The sequence below is a fragment of the Microcaecilia unicolor genome, chromosome 9 (assembly GCF_901765095.1).
Source record: "Microcaecilia unicolor chromosome 9, aMicUni1.1, whole genome shotgun sequence".
Lineage (NCBI taxonomy): Eukaryota > Metazoa > Chordata > Amphibia > Gymnophiona > Siphonopidae > Microcaecilia > Microcaecilia unicolor.
Genome location: NC_044039.1, coordinates 185,388,046 through 185,409,323, shown reverse-complemented (window position 1 = coordinate 185,409,323; position 21,278 = coordinate 185,388,046). Strand labels below are relative to the sequence as shown.

The 21,278-nt window shown below is 42.9% G+C and overlaps 1 protein-coding gene across 1 annotated transcript in view; it reads left to right on the top strand.

Annotated features, from left to right (window-relative positions):
- The window catches only part of LOC115477494 (inverted formin-2-like), a 115,561-nt gene that overhangs the window by 69,851 nt on the left and 24,432 nt on the right, over nt 1-21,278 (top strand). The window lies entirely within an intron of this gene.

Below are 21,278 nucleotides of genomic sequence, written 5' to 3'. Positions count from 1 at the left end.
CAAAAACACTGTACTTTTTTTGCCAGCCTCAAATGTCATACTCAGGTCCATCGCAGTAATATACAGGTCCCTGGAGCAGTTGTGGTGGGTGCAGTGGACTTCAGGCAGGCAGACCCAGGCCCATCCCCCCCTACCAACAACACTTGTGGTGGAAAATGGGAGCCCTTCCAAACCCACCCAAAACCCACTGTACCCACATGTAGGTGCCCCCCTTCACCCCTTAGGGCTATGGTAGTGGTGTATAGTTGTGGGGAGTGGGTTTTGGGGGGCTGAGCACCCAGGGTAAGGGAGCTATGCACCTGGGAGCTATTTTTTAATTTCTTTTTTAACTTTTTAGAAGTGCCCCCTAGGGTGCCCGGTTGGTGTCCTGGCATGTGAGGGGGACCAGTGCACTGCGAATCCTGGCCCCTCCCACGACCAAATGCCTTGGATTTGGTCGGATTTGAGATCGCCGGCTTCGGTTTCCATTAAGGGCAAAAACCGATGCCGGCCATCTCTGACATTTGGCCAGCCCCAACCGTATTATCGAAACAAAAGATGGCCGGCCATCTTTTTCGAAAATACGGTTGGCTCCGCCCACTTGCGGAGCCGGCCCCGGAGATGGCCGGCGTCGTTCGATTATGCCCCTCCCACATGAATCACATCAAATGCATTGACATAGGAATTTCACACAAGGGCAGCGACACAAAAACTGCTATATTATTAAAGCCGGTTTAAGAGAAGGGTCTGTGAGGGAGAGGAAGAGATAGTAGATTGCATGGATGGGCAGACTGGATAGCTCATATCGTCTTTATTTGCCTCCATTTTTCCTCTGTTTCTAAATAGGTAGAAAGCAAAGTTAAGGTTAGGACATTTGCAGCATTTCTAATTCAGGCCATTGATAAATAATTGCTTTCAAACTGTCTGTTGCATTCTTAGGATTCATACTGTCACTCTCTCCCATGGATCCATGGTACCAAAAGACTGTCTAGTTCAGGGGTGTCCAACCTCAGTGCTCACAGATCTGGTTTTCAGGATTTCCCCATTGAATATCTATTGGCATACAGTGGAAGCAGTGCATGCAAATAGATCTTTCATAGTCATTGGGGAAATCCTGAAAATCCAACTGGATTGTGGCCCACAAGGACTGAAGTTGGACAACCCTGGTCTAGTTCTGTGCACAGTTAACAGATGCCTACTTGGGCCCCCTTTGGAAATACAGAGCCATTCAGCCAAATGACTAATAGCTGGTGATTGAAAGGGCACTCTTGGTAAGTGCCAGCTAGATGCTTACACTGTTGACTCTGGGAGGTAACGGGAACTTCCTCAGAAGTGCTGCAAGAGTGACAGATGAAGTATACATGCAAAATCACTGACTCTATTATCCATAGAGACCCACCTACCTAGAGGTTGCGAAGACTTCCAATCCTGCCTGCAGCACAGCTAGCAGCCATGTGCAGAAGGGATGGAGAGATGATACCCCTCCAGCAATTCAAGCTGATTTCAATTTCCTTAGCAGTGCTCTCTAGTCTCTGCAGACCTGCCAAGTTATGTCGTTTCAGGAAGGAGACTTTTTGGCCAGTCTTGTTATTGAACTTACATTCCCAATTCATTGTGGTATTCATAAACACGTGGAGGGGCATAATCGAACGGGGCGCCTAGGTTTTCCTGAGGGCATCCCCGCAGGATGGCCCCGTGAAGGAGCGTGGAAACCGCTATTATCGAAACAAGATGGGTGTTGATCTTTCGTTTCAATAATATGGTTGGGGACGGCCAAATCTCAACATTTAGGTCGACCTTAGAGATGGTCGTCCCCGGTTTTCGGCCATAATGGAAACCGAGGACGCCCATCTCAAAAATGACCAAATCCAAGCCCTTTGGTCGTGGGAGGAGTTAGAATTCGTAGTGCACTGGTCCCCCTGACATGCCAGAACACCAACCGGGCACCCTAGGGGGCACTGCAGTGGACTTCACAAATTGCTCCCAGGTGCATAGCTCCCTTACCTTCGGTGCTGAGGCCCCAAAACCCACTCCCCACAACTGTACACCACTACCATAGCCCTAAGGGGTGAAGGGGGCACCTAGATGTGGGTACAGTGGGTTTCGGGTGGGTTTTGAAGGTCTCACATTTACCAGCACAAGTGTAACAGGTAGGGGGGATGGGCCTGGGTCCGCCTGCCTGAAGTGCACTGCAGTAAGGGGAGGTCATGCCCGATTCCCTCCAGAGGTCATCTGCTGAGTTCGGGCACCTTTTTGAGGCTTGGTCGTGAAAAAAAATGGACCAAGTAAAGTCAACTAAATTCTCGTCAGGGGCGCCTTTCTTTTTTCCATTATCAGCCAAGGACGCCCATCTCTTAAGCACACCCCAGTCCTGCCTTCGCTACCCCTCCGACACACCCCCGTGAACGTTGGTTGTCCCCGCAATGGACTACAGTTGAGAGCACCCAAAATCGGCTTTCGATTATGCCAATTTGGGCGACCCAGAGAGCAGGACGCCAATCTCCCGATTTGTGTCGGAAGATGGGCGCCCTTCTCTTTCGAAAATGCCCCTGTAAGTCTACCTACTGAGATCAGTACTGTAGGTCCCATAATGCATCAATAGGGTTGTTAGAAATCCAGGACTGGCCAAAAAGCTCTCAAGTTTTAGACTTAGTTCACTCTTGGCCAGCATATCAAGATATAAATATCTGAGCAGTTTACAATAAATCAATAAATTCTAATGTAAGGAAGTAGAAATGAACTACAAATCAATAGAAAGAACCGGACAGTAAAGATGTCTATAGGGTTAGAAGAATGCTTCATTGGTCTGCTCTTCAAGAGGGATGAAGGTGGAGGAAGGCAGTTGTAATCAGCATTAGTTTGGACTACGGTTCAATTGTGGAATGAACTGAGAAATAAGAAGGCTTTCAGTTCTGATTTAAAAGGTGAGGGGAAGGTTGTAGTCTTAAGGATAGTGGTAACGAATTCCACAGAGTGGGAGCTGTTACACTGAAAATGCAAGCTTGAATAGTGTCTAAAGCTATGATATGAAAAGTGGGGACCGTTAAACTGGGTAACTTGTGTATGCCTCTGGGAAGAGGAAAGGAAACATGACTTCTCCTGGACACTCACCTACTATAAAACCAGTTTTCCCTTACAGATTCTCGCACTCCCGATTTGAGAAAGAAAAACCCTTTGTCCTCTTTCACTTCTGATTGGCCAAGTCTCTCTTTATGCTCCAACTAGCCGTTAAGCCCGTAAAAACGGGCGAGTATTGCAGCCCTCCTTTCTCCCCTGGCCTCACCCTGTCCACCGATCCTCCCCCTCCCCCCATGTCCAGCAACTCTCCTCTGTGCCCTACTCTCACCCCAAGTCCAGCAACCATGGCCCCTCCCCCCATGTCCAGCTACCCTCATCGCCACCGCTCCCTCCACCCTCCGTGCCGGGCCCCCTGCACTGACCTGACAGCGCCTCTCACCTCCATGTGAAAGCGCTGCAGGCAGCAGCAGATCGCTCTGCTGCTGCCTGCAGCGCTTCCACACGGAGGTGAGAGGCGCTGTCAGGTCAGTGCAGGGGGCCCGATACGGAGGGGGGCGGGGAGGGTGGAGGTTGTTTCATGCGATGTTCCTTTCCAGGCGGCAATGGCGGCGTCCGACAATTTGACTCCGTCCGTTTCCCTCTCTGTTCCGCCCTCTGACGTCATGACGTCTTGATGCGAGGGCGGGACAGAGAGGGAAGTCTGTACTGCGCATTTGCAAGTGAGTACGGTCACTTGCCGTTTATATGTTTGATTGGCTATCAGTCAGGTGGGAAAGGGGAAAGTGCTGTTCCATGATTGTAAACTAAAAGCCCTGATGTTCCAACAAGCCTTTTGTTGAAATATTTGAGCTTTGTTTAGAATTTATCATTTTTTTTTAGTTTTATTATTTTAGTTTGTCATACTTTTGGTTTTATGTTATTCATTTTTATTATATATGTCAAGTTTGTGAACCACATGGATAGTACGGTATATAAGCTGTACAATAAATAAATAATTAGGTGCAGCCATTTGTAGAAGATCATTCAGTGTTCAGGACTCAACCTTCAAAAATGTCTTGGTTGCACTCATTTAAAAGGCACAACACCTAGAGATGTTGCACAGGGAGCAAGATAGGAGGATACTACTCTTACATGGCTATGGGTTTTTTAAAACAGTAGAAGGTGTGAATCTCACAATGCCCCACTGTGTGACTATATGGTATTCTGATGAGGAATGCCTAGTGGCAGAGGGAGTGGCTACCTAGACAGAGTATTCACAAGTGTCTCTTCAAGAATACAGTGGAAATTAGAACAGAAAGGAGAATTTTGCTTTTATTGATGTAACTGGTGTTAAGAGTAATGCCTTGGCACCAGTTCTAAGTAGTCAATGATCAATCGTGTTGTAATGCTGTGCTTCTCAACCATTCATAAATTTTTTAATGAAGATCAGTTCAAGATTTTAGTGCAATCCATTATTTAAGTCAATTAGATTACTGTAATATTGCTTGTTTGGGTTGTACGAAGTATTTACGTAAAAGGATTCAAACTATCCAAAAGACAGTTTTTCAACAGATCTATTTTCTGGAAAAAAAAAATGAGATAGATTGTCTCATTGCTACATTAAGCTGCACTGGTTGCCAGGGGAGGCAAGGGTTTTATTTAAATTGTTCTGTTCTTTATATAAAGTCCAATATGGTCTAATTCCTTCCTATTTTCACAGTCATTGTAAGATAGTAGAAGGTAAGAAGAATTATAGGAAAAGGACTGAAAATTTATTTTATTTTTCCATCTCCTAAAGGAGTGAAAAGACAAAGAATTTTGATTTATCTTTTGGCTTTTCAGGCCACAAGGTCTGGGAAAGATATTTTGCCTATTATTAGTCAATCTGCTTTATATGGGGAATTCCATAGAAATGTCAAAATATTTTTATTTAGGAAATATGTTTTAATGCCTCCTTAATTGGTGATTCAATGAAATGTTTCTGTTTTTATTATTGATTGTCACTATTGTAACTTCCTGGATATGTCCAGCTTCTTGGTTGTTTTTGGCCTCTCTGAACTGTAAGGCCTGAGCAGGCTTTAAGCTTTGATATTATTATTATTAAAGTGCAGCCCAGCACACTGCTGTGGTTTGGGAAAGTCCTCTGTGGCAGCGCTGGTAGCCCAGGCCCCTGATTCTGTGGACCTGACTCCATTTGCATGGCCACGCGAAGCATGCAACTCTCTGGAGGAAAATTAGAAGCTTATTAGAACCCACTGCTTTTAAATTAGTAGCGCACAGTCTAATTTGTGGGTAATGTACGTTTGGGAAGCTTGCCAGGTGCCCTTGGCCTGGATTGGCCGCTGTCGTGGACAGGATGCTGGGCTCAATGGACCCTTGGTCTTTTCCCAGTGTGGCATTACTTATGTACTTATTGATGATATCCCTATGGAGGGCCCACCTAGGTCGCAACCCCAAACATAGGTTTCGTGGCTGCATTTGAGGTCATGACCCACAGTTTTGGGAAGTCCTGTCATATTGGGCTTACCACCGCTTAGTAAAAGGGCCCCTTATAATGTTAAGTTTAACGGTACTGTCTTTTGGAGGACAAATTGTAGGGTTCTGCAGGGATCTGCTCTGTCCCTATCATTCTTTAATGTGCTGATGCTACCTATAGAGTTTTCAGTTATGTGGACGACATCACGGTATTCCTGCCAGTATTTCAGTGAGCTGACTTAGTATCTAAGTAGATTTCATGCTGTATAAAATTACTGGAGTTCTGGATTACTTCTCGTTACTTAAAACTGAATACAGAAAAAAACAAAGTTTTTGATGATCGGGCAGACTACAGATATGTGGAATAATAATATACTGAAACTAAGTAATCTCTGCTTTAAATTCAAATCCACATTAAAGACCTTCAGGGTATTACTATTCACTGTCGCCTGAACCCCAAATAAATGCATTGTTTAGAAAAACTTTTTACTTAGGGGTCCTTTTACCAAGCTGCAGGAAAAAAGGCCCTGCGCTAGCGATGGGGGATTATTTTTCCTGCGCACCAAGGCCCTTTTTATCGCAGCAGGTAAGAACCCACCAGACATACATGGCCATGCAGCAGGGAGCCCTTACCGCCACCTATTGAGGTGGCAATAAGGGCTCCCACGCTAACCCGATTATTTCCAGGTTACCACCATGCAAGCCATTTCTGGGGGGGGGGGGGGGAGGGTTCTTTTTCCCATGGAAATGCCACACACTTGGGGCGAGACTCCTGCTGGCTGCCACATTGGGCCGGCGGAAGTCCCAGAACAGTGCGCAGTAAACCCGTGTTGGGCTTATCACTGCTCTGTAAAAGGGCCCCTTAATAAGGAAATTGTGGAAAATTAGACGCTTATTAGAACCCTCTGCTTTTAAATTAGTAACGCAAAGTCTGATTTGTTGGTAATTAGACTACTGTAATGTGATCTATATTGGGTTGCCCAAACTGTTTCTTGAAAAAATCGCAGACAATTCAGAACATGGTAGCCAGCTTAGTCTTTTCTTAATAATCGTGTGTGACCCCTTTACTGGTAAAATTACGTTGGCTGCCTGTAGAAGCGCACACCCAATTTAAGCTGTGTGTAATGATTTTTAATATTTTATATGGCAATTCTCCATTATACGCGTTAGATTTAACTGGTTTTCCTAATACTGCTAGCATAGGGGTCTCTAGAAATCCTTTCTTGCTCCAGTATCCAAGTGCTAGGAATGTTCATTGGAAATAGCTTTTTACTTCTACTTTCGCCTTTTTAGCTGCTCGTATCCAGAATTCTTTACTGGTCCAGATTAGGATTCTGAATGGCTACTATTTCTTTAGAAAACTTTCAAAATCTTTTATATTTAAGAAATTCTTGGCATGTTAAAGAGCTTTTTAGGTATTATTTTTACATTACTGTAATTCTCCGTGATTTGTAATGGATTTCTTAATTTGTAATCCGCGCAGAACTTCTCAAGGTGGCTGCGGATTATAAGGATTAATGGGATGGGGAGAGGATCAAAAGAGCAGGATAAAGCATACCGGGGCTCATTAGGGGATGTGGGGGTAAGGAGAGCAAATATAAAATAATGGAGAGAGAAGAGCAGGTAGGAGGGGAGGGAGAACCCAGGAGGAGGAAAAAGAAAGGACTAGGGACTGGGGGAGAAGAGTAAGAAGAGCAGAAATGTACCTGGACAAGGGGCAGAATGATAGGGAAAGAGGGACCTGAGAAGGGAGGGAAATGTGAAGGGGGAGAGAGTGGAAGGGGGAGGACTGGGAAGACATGGAATAGATCTGGGGATGAGGGCAAGGGGAACAAGGAGAAGGAAGACCATGGATTGAAGGTGAGGGAGAAATAAAATCGAATAGGTAGGAGGGAGAGGGTAAGAGTGCTGGGTATTCAGTGGAAAGGGAGGGGCCTGCGATAGCGGAGACAGGGAGAGAGGCAGTGGACCAGAAAAGAAGAAGGTTGGGGATAGAAAGTGAGTGAGGACCCCGGATTGTAAACTCTAAATTATATATGGCTGCATCAGAGTGTGCCATAGCTTTTTCTGGGTTGCACAAACATGTTATCTGGCTCAAATACTTAAAAATCTTTTCAATTAGAGAGAAGTTCATCTGATACAGTTTATGAATTGCCAGGTAATGCCCTTTTTATTTCTTTATTTTACTGGCATTTTTCTGGAATACTTCAATTTAATTGGAAACATGTATAGACATGTCTCTAGATCAGGCTGGCTAATTCCTTTGTTCTGAGAAAATTATGAAATCTGTGGGCCCCCGGGAGCTTTCAGTTACGCACTGGTGCATATTCTACAGCTTTGGTGTGTTAAATAAAAATGCTAAACTATACCATTTATTACTTTATTACTTTTTAAATCTACTGAATGTAAACTGTTTTTAAATATTAAAATTCCACTTAAGCTTATTGATGAGGTTCTCTGAGGCACATTGGCATGGAACGTGAAGCTTTTCTCATATTGGAATTTTATGACCATGCTTGGAAAAGTCTGAGATGTACGTTTTTCAGTTTTATAGCAATTTGTTTCAAAGCTTGTTTTATTTCAGATAATTTATCAGAGAAGATTGCCAATCCAATTTCCTGTCAAACTTTACAAATCATAGGACTCTTTGCAGGCTGGGATACCTTGTGGGAGGTCTGACCAAAAGTGTTGTAATCTGTAGATATGAGTAGAGAAATTTCCAGTTCTGCAGTCACATCTGAAGAAAAGCTCTGTAAGGTCTTGGAAGCTCATGGACTACAACAATAGTTCCCAACCTATGATCTGTGAGGGGATCCACAGGACACAGAGAAGAAAAAATATATATTTTCTCATGCTGCTGTAAGGCATGTGAGCAGAGTACAGAAACTGATGTACAAGGGGGGGAGAGGGAGGTATGGATCGGAGATGGCTGCACTGAAAGGGAAGAGAGACTGGTGGAGACAGGAGTGGATGAGAGACAGAGGACTACTGGAGACAGGTCTGGAGCTGAGGAGAAAGGGTCTGGAAGAGTGGTATGGAGGAGCATAAGGTTCCTCCCCCCCCCCCCCCCCAAAGGTATCCCGTTTCTTCTATTGTATTATGGACATAGATTTTGTTTTTCTGTTGGAGCTGCCTTCTCAAATCAAATTCACATGACATCATAGATCAGTTATTTCTATCCCATGTTCACAGGGGGAGGGGTTAATTTATTCCAACTTCCATCTATGGAGCTTGATCCCTTGTAAGATATTATTTCTTATCTAAGAAGGGTTTCTCTCTTTTACTTTCTACTGGAACATCATGGGTAAATGAGCATACATGATTCTCTATTTAGTTCTCCCCAGCACCCTTCCCTTCCCATTTTTAACTAGGAAGCTTTGTAATCGTCTAAATACCTACCAATATTTGTGTGGCTATTGCCCAAACATGGCCTCCATGTGGCTTTTGTGGATGGTACCAAATTGCCACTAGTTGGCTCTGACCCTTCCTGTCTTTGAGGAGATCGGAGCTTTATTTACATACTTACAAATTTAACAATTGGCAATAATCATGTCATGATTACGTTCACTTCCTGTAGGTTCTGTGTACCTTATCAGAGAGAACTGCACAGAAAGTGCCACACCAGGACTCAGAGTATTGAGAGACTACTGCTGCTGCTGAGGGACGGACATTAAATGGGAGATAAGTCAGCAGTGAAGAGTAATGGTTTTAGTCTGCGTGAGCAGGGAATGAGGAATGTTTCTTAAGTATCAACAGAGTCTGTGTTTCCAGATTAGATTGACAAAACACTTCTTGGGGAAGACTTCCTTGGATCTTGTCTTACTTGGGAGGATAAAGCTCCATGTCCAAGAGATAATCTGAACTAGTTCTGAGTCCTATGTTTAACCCATTGCATGCTTGCCAATATAGTTCTCATTTCCACAAGAAAAGCAAAACTATATCTCTGTATAATAGGGTGAAACCAGAAACAGACCAACTTCTCCTCCCCCATCTCACCCCCCCTCATATGAAATATGCAGTTTACCCTACTTATAATCTGCTCTCTCACTAAAGAGACTGGGGGAATGTATGCCCCAGATTTTCCTACCCAAAATCTTATATTTTTTATGTCACCTGCAAAAAAGGAAAGTTTTTTTTCTTGTGACTACCCAGCAATATCACTCACAAACATACAAAACAGAACCAGCGCTAGAACCGATCCCTTGGGTATTCCATTCATCGCCCTTCTTTCTTCAGTGAACTGGATTTACCACCTTAGGTCACACCCGTCAAGTTAAGCCATTGATGTGGGGCAGTATCAAAAGTGCTGTCGAAATACCGAGTATATCGCCTCCAGTGCCTGCTCCCAATCTGATTCTCTGGTAACCCAGTTGAGGAGATGGATCCAGATGTGGCTCATCCTCTGGTACAACCGTGCTTCCTCAGTTATTGCAACTCTGTCTTTAATGAGCAGGAAGAGTTTTTTTCAAAGAAGATGCTTGAAAAACAGCTGTGTGGCGTAACACCTTCGCTTTAAACAAGTAATTCACCCACTAGCCACAGCACCCTTTTCATTATTTAATGCTAATTGCCTTCCTTGCAGATTTGAACTTTTCATGGACTCTCTCAGCTCAATATTCAGTCTACGGTAGTCGACATTTCTGTGGCTTTTTATACCTGAATATTCTGTACTGGGCTGGACCCAGATATGGACTCTGAATATCCAGGTATACTGTAGCTGCTGGCACTAATCTAGATATTGTCAATATTCAGACTTGTATCCGGTTAAAGTTATAAATTCTTTTTTGTTCATCTAACTTTTTCCAGACAGCTATCTGGGCACTGGTCCGAATACTGCTGTTAATGGGGTAACTGCTGGCTCCTCCCAGACTCTGCCCTGGCGTTACACAATCCGTCAGAAATCCAGGTATGACCTGGACCGGGCTTATCCAGGTAGGAGTGACTCTTACCTGGATAAGTCCCGCTGAATATGGCCTGTGGTGGATGGTGCTGCCTATTGAGATGCCTTGCTAGATTTTGAGGACATATTTATTTATTTATTGTGCCCATTTAACCGGCCAGGATCGTCGGCACCATAACCAGGTATCTGGTGACATTCAGCGGGGTATATTCGGCTATCTCCCACTGAATTTCACTGGTTAGTAGCTAGCCGATAGCCAGTTATGTTGACCAGCTATCTGCTGATTTTTAGTCCACTTTAGCAGCTATATTTGGCTGCCTAAATATTTATTTATTTATTACATTTGTACCCCGCGCTTTCCCACTCAAAGCGGGTTCAATGCGGCTTACATAGTAATAGGATTACATAATGTTGTTAGAGAGAATATAAGTTACGTATATTAGAATGCTGAAAGAGAGGGGGGGATAGGGAAATTGATGGGAGATATAATTTTGGTCATTGTCGTTGTTTCTTGGATATGTGTTGGTAGATGGGTTCATAGGGTTAGTTTGGGTAGGCTTGTTTGAACAGATGGGTTTTTAGCGATTTCCGGAAGGGAAGATATTCACTGATTGAACAGATGGGGAGGGCATTCCAGAGTTGGCTGCCTAAGAAGGAGAAGTTGGATCCGTAATATGTTTTGTACTTGATTCCTTTGCAATTGGGGTAATGTAGGTTGAGGGAAGGTCGCGAAGTTTCAGACATGTTTCTGGTAGGGAGGTCAATCAGATTAAGCATATAGCCCGGGGATTCACCGTGGATAATCTTATGTGGGATAATCTTACGTGGATAATAAATATGTGGGATAACCGGCTAAATCTGCAAACCAACATAGCCGCTTATTTTCTAACCGGCCAAAAAGAAACCAGATGTTCAATGCCGGTCACCAGAAATGGCCCAGCATTGAATATCCGAGATTAGTGGTGACAGCGGGAGTTACCGAGCTAACTCTTGCAGTGTGAATATCAGCCCCTGTATATATTTTTTTCTTTATCTGTCAGGTACTACCTTCCAATTTTGTTGTCCTTAATAGGCAGCAGCTCACCAATTCATCTGGCAGATGCAAACATTTCTTGCACATAAAATTTATGCAAGACTGATAGTTATGCACAGTACACCGATGCAGACATGTTCTAGCACTTTCATGATAATACAGTAAATGTCAGCAGATAAAGGCCCACATGGTCCATCCAGTCTGCCCAACAAGATGACTAGAGTTGTATCTGGCACTCTGGGCAGGTTCCACTTCTTCATAATTAAATACTGGCATCGTAAACAGGGCAGTAAGCCACTTGCCTTGCCAACCTCATATGGGAAGTTATATGATGGAGTCTTGGAACTTAATACCACGATACTGTTGTTTGCAACCTTAAGAATGTCTTCTCCTCCCGCACCGCTGACTAGCATCACTTATTCACTAATATCAGCTTTATGATTCTACCCATCCCCCATAGAGATACACAGCACCTGCAAGCATAGTCTATGCTTTGAATGTGAGAGATTAAGTATGTGTACATGACACATCTCTCCCTGCCAGTTTTGGGACACAGACAGTAAAGTCTACCCTGCACCATTTCTTCTTCCCCACTACTGCCGTCAAAGTCCACTCTGGCCTTGATCTTGATCTGATTTTGCCGTTCACGGGACCTGTTTTTGTTCAGATACGCACATGAACTGTTACCTCCCGTCTGTCTTTTAAAGTTGCAGGCACTTGTTCTGGTCACTGACAAATGGCAAAACTGTTATTTAAACCCCCAGATCTGGCAAATTCTCTCAACCAAACCTTCTGTGCAGCCCTGAAGCTAGTAAAAAAAAATGTGCACTTTTGTTTGTGTGTTAAAAGGCACTGTTTCCTTAATGGCCTCATTACCATATATGTGTACCATATGGGTTAACTCCTGCGCTCAACCCCTTTCATCATTTTGTGCCCAGAAACACGTGCATACACTCCCTGGTATCCGCACACTTTGGTCACAGTCGCTTTCTGTATTGGCCTCTTACTAACTCAAGATGAATTACATTTAGATATAGTAGGTATTCCCCCCCCCCCCCCCCCCCCGAGGGCTCACAATCTAATTTTGTACCTGAGGCAATGCAGGGCTTCTTCACTCAACTACTACTACTTAACATTTCTAGAGTGCTACTAGGGTTACGCAGCGCTGTACAGTTTAACAAAGAATGACAGACCCTGCTCAAAGGAGCTTACATTCTAAAGGACGAAATGTCAAGTTGGGGCAGTCTAGATTTCCTGAATATGGTATGGTATGGTGGTTAGGTGCTGAAGGCGACATTGAAGAGGTGGGCTTTGAGCAAGGATTTGAAGATGGGCAGGGAGGGGGCCTGGCGAATGAGGCAATGCAGGGTTTCTTCACTCAAACCCTGGAATTCATTGCCAGAGAATGTAGTACAAGCAGTTAGCTTAGCAGGATTTTAAAAAAGGTTTGGATAGCTTCTTAAAAGAAAAGTCCATAGACCATTATTAAAATGGACTTGGGGGAAAATCCACTGCTTATTTCTAGGATAAGCAGCATAAAATGTATTGTACTGTTCTGGGATCTTGCCAGGTACTTGTAACCTGGATTGGCCACTGTTGGAAACAGGATGCTGGGCTTGATGGACCTTCGGTCTGTCCCTGTATGGCAATACTTAAGTTCTTATGATTTGTCCAAGATCACAAGGAGCAGCAGTGGGATTTGAATCAGGCTTCCCAGAAGAAAGAGGGTGAAAGATTGTTTTGTTTCTCTCAGTAGCATCCCGGTATAACGTCAGGAATGGCAAAATTGCTTAAAAATTCAGAATGCGTTAATAGAAATGTTGCATTTCTCTCTTTTATAACAGTACAGAGAGGGTTCAAAATACAAAAGAAAGTCCAAAGTACAGCAAGAAGCACCAGGAGCCTTCAGAAACGGGACACTGGAATAGCGATTTTTTTTTTAATAGAACTGTGTCCCATTTCTGAAGGCTCCTGGTGCTTCTTGCTGTACTTTGGGCATTTCTCTCTTTTGTCATTGCATAAGATGAAATATCCGCACCTCGTGTGTGCCTTCCTTTCTGCAATTCAGCAGGTACAGAGTGTGTTCTGTATCTAAAAATACTCATGCAGCTTGGAAGCAATCTCCACCACCTGCCACCAATAGCTCTAGCACTGCAGTACTTTTAAACAGTTCTGGCCATTTTATTTTCCATCTCTTCCCTTTTTTTTTCCCCCTGTTGGGTTTTGCACTCTGGCATTGCAGAAATGGTCCTCTCTGCAGAACACTTGAAAGACTGCCTGTCTAGTTTTTTTTTTGTTCAAGAAGTACAAAGCCTACATTTCAAGATGCGTGTTTGCTCCTTCCTGTCCATCTGTCTTCAGTGTCCATCTGTCTATGAGATTCTAAACTCCATCAAGCAGAATATGTTTCTTTGTGTCTGTGAAGTACGGTATGTACACTGTAGCACTGTATAAATATTTTTAAAAGTAGTAGTTAATATTAGGGAAGCAATAATTTCTGGAACATTCCAACAGGATGCATTAAAGCACCTGGCCATCTTAACAGTACCTAAAAATACTTTTGTTCGAATCAAATGCTAATCTGACAACATTGCTGTACTCTATTTACTTATACATTTAGGAGCTGATATCCAAAAGATTGTCCTGCCTGGTTAAACCCCACTGAGCTGATCATCAGGCAATATTCAGCGTCAGTTACATGGTTAGTGCCACCGAATATTGCCTATGACTTCCCACACACAGTCCGGTTAGTTCCAGGGTGGAGCTTGAACTTAACTGGTTAGCAGTGATATTAAGTCCATTAACTGGCTAAGGGGCTCATTTTCAAAGCAGTTGGACTTACAATGTTCCATAGTAGCCTATGGAACTTTCTAAGTCTCTAACCTGCTTATTTTCGAAGGAGAAGGCCGGCCATCTTCCGACACAAATTGGGAGATGGCCGGCCATCTCCTAAACCCGGCCAAATCGGTATAATCGAAAGCCGATTTTGGCCGGCTTCAACTGCTGTCCGTCGCAGGGCCGGCCAAAGTTCAAGGGGGCATGTCGGCAGGGTTCCGAGGGCAGGACGGGGGCGTGGTTACGAGATGGCCGGCTTCGGCCGATAATGGAAAAAAGAAGGCTGGCTCTGACGAGCACTTGGCCAGCTTTACATGGTCCATTTATTTTTAGGACCAAGCCTCAAAAAAGTGCCCCAACTGACCAGAAGACCACCGGAGGGAATCGGGGATCACCTCCCCTTACTCCCCCAGTGGTCACCAACCCCCTTCCACCCAAAAAAAAACATTTTTTGCCAGCCTCAAATGTCATACCCAGCCCCATCACAGCACTATGCAGGTACCTGGAGCAGTTTTTAGTGGGTACTGCAGTGCACTTCAGGCAGGCGGACCCAGGCCCATCCCCCCCTACCTGTTACACTTGTGGTGGTAAATGGGAGCCCTCCAAAACCCACCCGAAACCCACTGTACCTACATCTAGGTGCCCCCCCCTTCACCCATAAGGGCTATGGTGGTGGTGTACAGTTGTGGGTAGTGGGTTTGTGGGGGGGAGCTCAGCACACAAGGTAAGGGAGCTATGCACCTGGGGGCAATTTGTGAAGTCCACTGCAGTGCCCCCTAGGGTGCCCGGTTGGTGTCCTGGCATGTGAGGGGGACCAGTGCACTATAAATGCTGGCTCTTTCCATGACCAAATGGCTTAGATTTGGCCAGGTTTGAGATGGCCGCCATTAGTTTCCATTATCGGCGGAAACCAATGGTGGCGTTCTCTAAGGCCGGCCATCTCTAACGCCGTCCCAAATGTTGAGATTTGGCCGGCCCCGACTGTATTATCGAAACGAAAGATGACTACTACAATACAGTCAGGTATGCTGCTTTGCGGGGCCGACCTTAGAGATGGCCGCCCATATAGATGGCCGGCCCCGTTCGATTATGCCCCTCTAAGGGACCTAGTTTACCAAGATGCTTCAAAAGGGGGTCTGCGCTGGTGTTGGCATGTGTTTTTGATGTGCACCGAGGCCCCCTGTTACTGCAGCTGGTAAAAGGGTATTCTTTCTTTTCTGCAGGAACTGGCCGTGTGGCAAGTAAAGCACATTGAGGTGGCAGTAAGGGCTCCCGTGCTAACCAGGCACTGCCTGATTATCACCGAATACACCCCGGCACTACAGAAATAAATATATTTTTGTAGCACCAGATATGATGGCGTGCTGGGGGTGGCAAGAGCCCTGCTGGGCTTCTGACAGGATTGTGGAAATTTGATCACATTTCTTTGACTTTGAAGGAATTGCACTGGTTTCCTGTATTTTGGCAAATTAGATTTAAAGTGTTGACCTTGATTTTTAAGGCCTTGAACAATGATGCACCTCTGGCTTTAGCAGGCTTCATCTTTTTAAGACTGGATCAGCCCATCTTGAAGTCTGTGTTCTTTCGATAAACTTTTATTGGGTACTCCTTCCTTTAAGTGCATTAGGCTTGGAGCTAACCATTCAGCAATGCTTTAGATTGCAGGCACAGCTATTTGGAATACTTTGCCTGTGAGCTTATTTATTTGGATTTTGCTCATGCCTTTTTCAGTAGTAGCTCAAGGTGAGTTACATTTGTTGGATTATTTGTAGTAAATAATTAGCAGATTTTAGTACACACAGCTTCAGCTTTAGAAATGTTAATTTCTTTCTTCATCTCTCTCTCATTCACCCCTGAATAATTCACTGCTGAGTCACTTTAAAGTTGAAGTAACAAAACATCTGTTTACTCACAGTTTGTAGTTAGATTATAATCAGACAGGCTTATATATACATATTACTATACATTTGTATTATCAGCTCCTTCCATGTGCTTAGATGGTAATGGATGCTCACACCACCATAGATCCTCTCAGGTTAGGAGAGATCATGAGCTCCATGTGCTCCATGTGCTCCATGTGCTGCATCTGCTGTGTGTAACCCCCACAGGAAGTTGCATAGCTGTGTGACCTCTCTAAGTAATTCACATCAGAGGTCACAGAGTAATCACAGAGAAATAATAGGTGACAGGCAATGCATGTAAAATACAATTACATTCCAACAAACCCCTTCTCATGCATAACTGTCATGCAATTATTTATTCATACAAAGTCCAAGCTTTATACGCAGATTCACAAAATGTTCTCTGGGTAACGGTTTGGTCATGATGTCAGCTGTCATCTCACTGGTGTGACAATATTGTAGACTGATGACCCCTTCTTTTGCCAACTCTCGCACGTTGTGGTATTTCGTTGCGATGTGCTTGGTGCGTGACTGAACCTTGTCATTCTGTGACAGTCGGATGCAGCTCTGATTATCTTCCATTATCTGGATTGGTCTCTGTTCAGCTATTCCAAAATCCAGCATAAGTTTTTCAATCCACATCAGTTCTCTGCACGCTTCCGATACGGCCACATATTCAGCTTCTGTAGAAGACAAACTCACAATACTTTGTTTATGACTGGCCCATGAAATTTGTACATTTCCATACATAAACACATATCCACTTGTGGATTTATAATCAGAATGATCCCCTGCCCAATCTGAATCACAGTAACATATTAGTTTTGGATTACTATTGGCTGAAATCTTTAATTTACAATCAATGGTACCCTTTAAATACCTTACCATCCTTTTAACTGCAGTCCAATCTGATTTGGTAGGTGAGCTGACCCTTCTGCTCAAAATTCCTACTGCATTTGCTATATCAGCCCTGTATGTGGTAGCTAGATATAAAAGCTTACCTATGGCTGATCTATATTGGATGTTATCTGGTAAAGGTTCTCTTACTGTTTCATCCTTCAGAAAATCAGTGATCATGGGAGTGCTTACAACTTGGGCATCTTGCATACCTAAACTTTCAATAAGCTCATTTATTTTCTGCTTCTGGCTTAGAAGATAAGAACCATCATTTTGTTTCTCAATTTCTATACCAAGATAGTATGACACATTACCAAGTTCTTTTATCTCAACATTGAGGTTTAAATATTTTACAATGTCCTTGTACTCTTGCTCACTTTCGCTTGCAATGAGCAGATCATCAACAAAAGCTAAAATGTATGCATATTGTCCATTTGTGCACCTAGTGTACAAGCATTTATCTGCTTCACCTTGCTTAAATCCTAAATTTGTCAATATTTCATGCAATTTTTCATTCCAACATTTTTCACTTTGCTTTAATCCATAAAGACCTTTGTTTAATTTACACACTAGCTGTCTTTGTTTTGTATTTATGAAACCTGTTGGTTGTTCCATGTACAAGTCTTCAGTTATTTCTCCATGAAGAAACGCTGTTTTCACATCAATGTGTTTGACTTGCATGCCTTTTGAGACTGCAATGCTCAGAAGTGTTCTAATTGTCGTGTGTTTCACTACAGGTGCAAACACTTCATCAAAATCTTCTCCATATTTTTGAAGATATCCCTTTGCGACCAATCTGGCTTTATACCTTTCCACTTTTCCTTGTGCATTCCTTTTTAACTTGAATACCCATTTGCATCCTATAGCTTTCTTGCCAGGAGGTAATTTTGTAAGAATCCAAGTATTATTTTTATCCAATGCATCAATTTCTTCCTGTGCAGCTTTATGCCATTCAGCAGCTTCTTCTGCTGGCATTTTCTCAATCTCATCCCATGTTAAGGGCTCTTGAGCTTCTGCTGACTTTGTTAGGTAAGACAGTCTTGGGGGTGGAACACCTTTGTTTTCCCTGGATGAGCGTCTGACAACAGGTTGGTCTGACCTTTCCGCATCCTCAAAATCTGAGAGTCCTTCTCCAATTGATTCCCCTTCTCCAACTGTACTGTCTTCTTCAATGATCCTTTCTGTGTCTGCTTCCTCTGCCTGTTCCTCGTTAGATACAGGTGAGTTGCTTTCAGACATCTGCCTTGGTATGGCATTTATATACACTGGCATGTCTATTATGGTTCTAGTTTCATATTCTGGATGATAAGGCTCATCTGGGATAATCCAGCCTTTATCAACCCTTTTGTTTTCATCAAAATATGTAACATGTCTTATGCCAACAATGCCAGTTTTCAGATTCAAAATTCTATATCCTTTGTGTCCTGGAGCATAGCCAACTAAAATGCCCCTTTCTGTTGTGGAATCCAGCTTATGCCTTCTTTGCTTTGGTATATGAGCATATGCTGTACTTCCAAATGTTCTTATGTGTGACAGGTTTGGCTTCCTACCATGCCATGTCTCATGTGGTGTGCGCTCAGCGCCTTTAGTTGGCATTCTGTTTTGTAGGTACACTGCTGTGAGAATGGCTTCCCCCCATAGTCTTTTAGGGAGATTGCTATCTGACAGCATACATCTGGTCATTTCCACAAGTGACCTAAATTTTCTCTCTGCAACAGAATTTTGCTCTGGTGTATAAGCTACTGTTGTGATATGTTGAATGCCTTCTTGTTCTAGAAATGTGCGCATGCTTTGTGAAGTGAACTCACCACCATTGTCGGTCTGAAGAACCTTTGGTTTTCTTTCAAATTTATTGCTCACCATGGCTACGTATTTCTTCAGCATGTCTGTGACTTGACTTTTTTCTTTCAGCAAATAGGCCACACAATATCTAGAGAAATCATCCAAGAATATTAGCACAAATCTGTTATTTCCCAATGATGGGATATTAAACGGTCCACATAAGTCACTGTGTATTAAGTCCAGCACTTTATTACTCCTATTTCCTGTGTATGCAGGAAATGAGGGTCTCACATCTTTTTGAGTAACACAGTCTATGCATTTCTCAATTTTACCAGCATCTGCACTTATCTGAATGCCGGTGGCTAGTTGCCCACTGTGAAGATCCTGGATCACCTTAAAATCACGATGTCCCAGGCGGCGGTGCCAGATTTCCAGACTACATTTACCATCATTCTTCCTTACTTGCGCCATATGTGAGGCTTCACCTGAAATGCTCAGTTTATAAACATCATTATGCATAAAAGCTTCAGCATACACTTCATCATTTTTAGAGATTGTGCACTTACTGTTTTCAAAATGAATCGCAAATCCCTTCTTATCTAATGTAGATACACTAAGCATATTGCAAACTGCTTGGGGAATATACAAGACATCACTTACAGGAATTTCTTTAACTTCATTAGACACTTTGCATTTTAAGAATCCAATACCTTTTGCTTGGATCTTAGCAGTCCCTGCGTTTGCAGTTTTAAGAATACCTTCCTCTGGACACATTTCCTGAAAGAAATCTTTACAATTGGTTAAATGGCATGTGCTCCCCGAATCCAAAATCCAAGTACTTTCATTTGAATTATTATTTACCATAGTCAAAGATTTTTCTGCCATTAGAAAGCCCTTGTGTTTATCTTTGTCCTTCATACATTTCCTGGTTTGAAAATTCTTTAGTTCCATTGGCTTAGGTGAGCTAGAGGGAGTGTTTTGTGTTTCCTTACACCATTTAGATACATGTCCCTCCTTTCCACATGAGTAGCAAATCAGCTTGCCCTTGGGTGGAGTTTTCCCATAGCTCCGCCTTCCTCTGTTCTTTGCCAAGAAATTTGTTTCATTTCTCTCTGACTTGCTTTGAGAACACATCTCCTCAGAATCATTTATTATGCATTCCTGCCTTAGTTTTGATGTTGCCTGTTCAAAAGATTGCCCTTCAATGGCCTCATTTACAGACCTAAAAACATCAAACTTCTTTGATAGTGAGGTAAAAAGAAATGCTCTTTTCAATGCATCACACATGGGAATTCCAGAAAGTTCTAACTTTTGAAATGAAGACATAAGATGCATAATGTGATCATTACATTTACTTTTATCCCTTAATTTGGTTTCATTCAACTCTGCTAACCAAATTGGTTGCTGCTTTGCATATGTAGTTGCATACATAGTTCTCAGTTTATATAAAATGTCCTTTGGTGTATCTTTTCCCTCCACTAATATGGCTTGTTTCTCTGAGAGAGCTTCCAAAAGCATGCACTTCACATAATAGTTTGCATTGTCCCATTCAGCCATATTTTCAGCTGTTCTGTCTTGGTCTAAGCATATATTTAATCTTTTTGCTCGAAGGAGACATATGAATCTTAGTTCCCACTGCTGATAATTAAACTCAGTTAATTTAGGCACCTTGAGAGAATAGAACAATGGTGAATTTCTTCCCTCAGCCATTTTCTTAGCCTTCTGTCTGCTGTGTGGGGGGAGAGAGAGACAGACTGAATCTTTCCTTTAAAACTTAAGAGAAAAATGTGGCCTTTTTTTCTGCCTGGTAATATTTCTCTTCTTTTTCAATTCCTGGACCCTGGGCCCATAACCCTTTTGTTGGATTATTTGTAGTAAATAATTAGCAGATTTTAGTACACACAGCTTCAGCTTTAGAAATGTTAATTTCTTTCTTCATCTCTCTCTCATTCACCCCTGAATAATTCACTGCTGAGTCACTTTAAAGTTGAAGTAACAAAACATCTGTTTACTCACAGTTTGTAGTTAGATTATAATCAGACAGGCTTATATATACATATTACTATACATTTGTATTATCAGCTCCTTCCATGTGCTTAGATGGTAATGGATGCTCACACCACCATAGATCCTCTCAGGTTAGGAGAGATCATGAGCTCCATGTGCTCCATGTGCTCCATGTGCTGCATCTGCTGTGTGTAACCCCCACAGGAAGTTGCATAGCTGTGTGACCTCTCTAAGTAATTCACATCAGAGGTCACAGAGTAATCACAGAGAAATAATAGGTGACAGGCAATGCATGTAAAATACAATTACATTCCAACAACATTCAGATACAAAGACCTAAATAAAGTTACATGGAAATACTTTTAAAACAAATAGGAGGAAATATTTTTTCACTCAAAGAATAGCTATGCTCTGGAACTCATTGCCAGAGGATGTGGTATCAATGGTTAGTGTATCTGGTTTGGACAAAAAG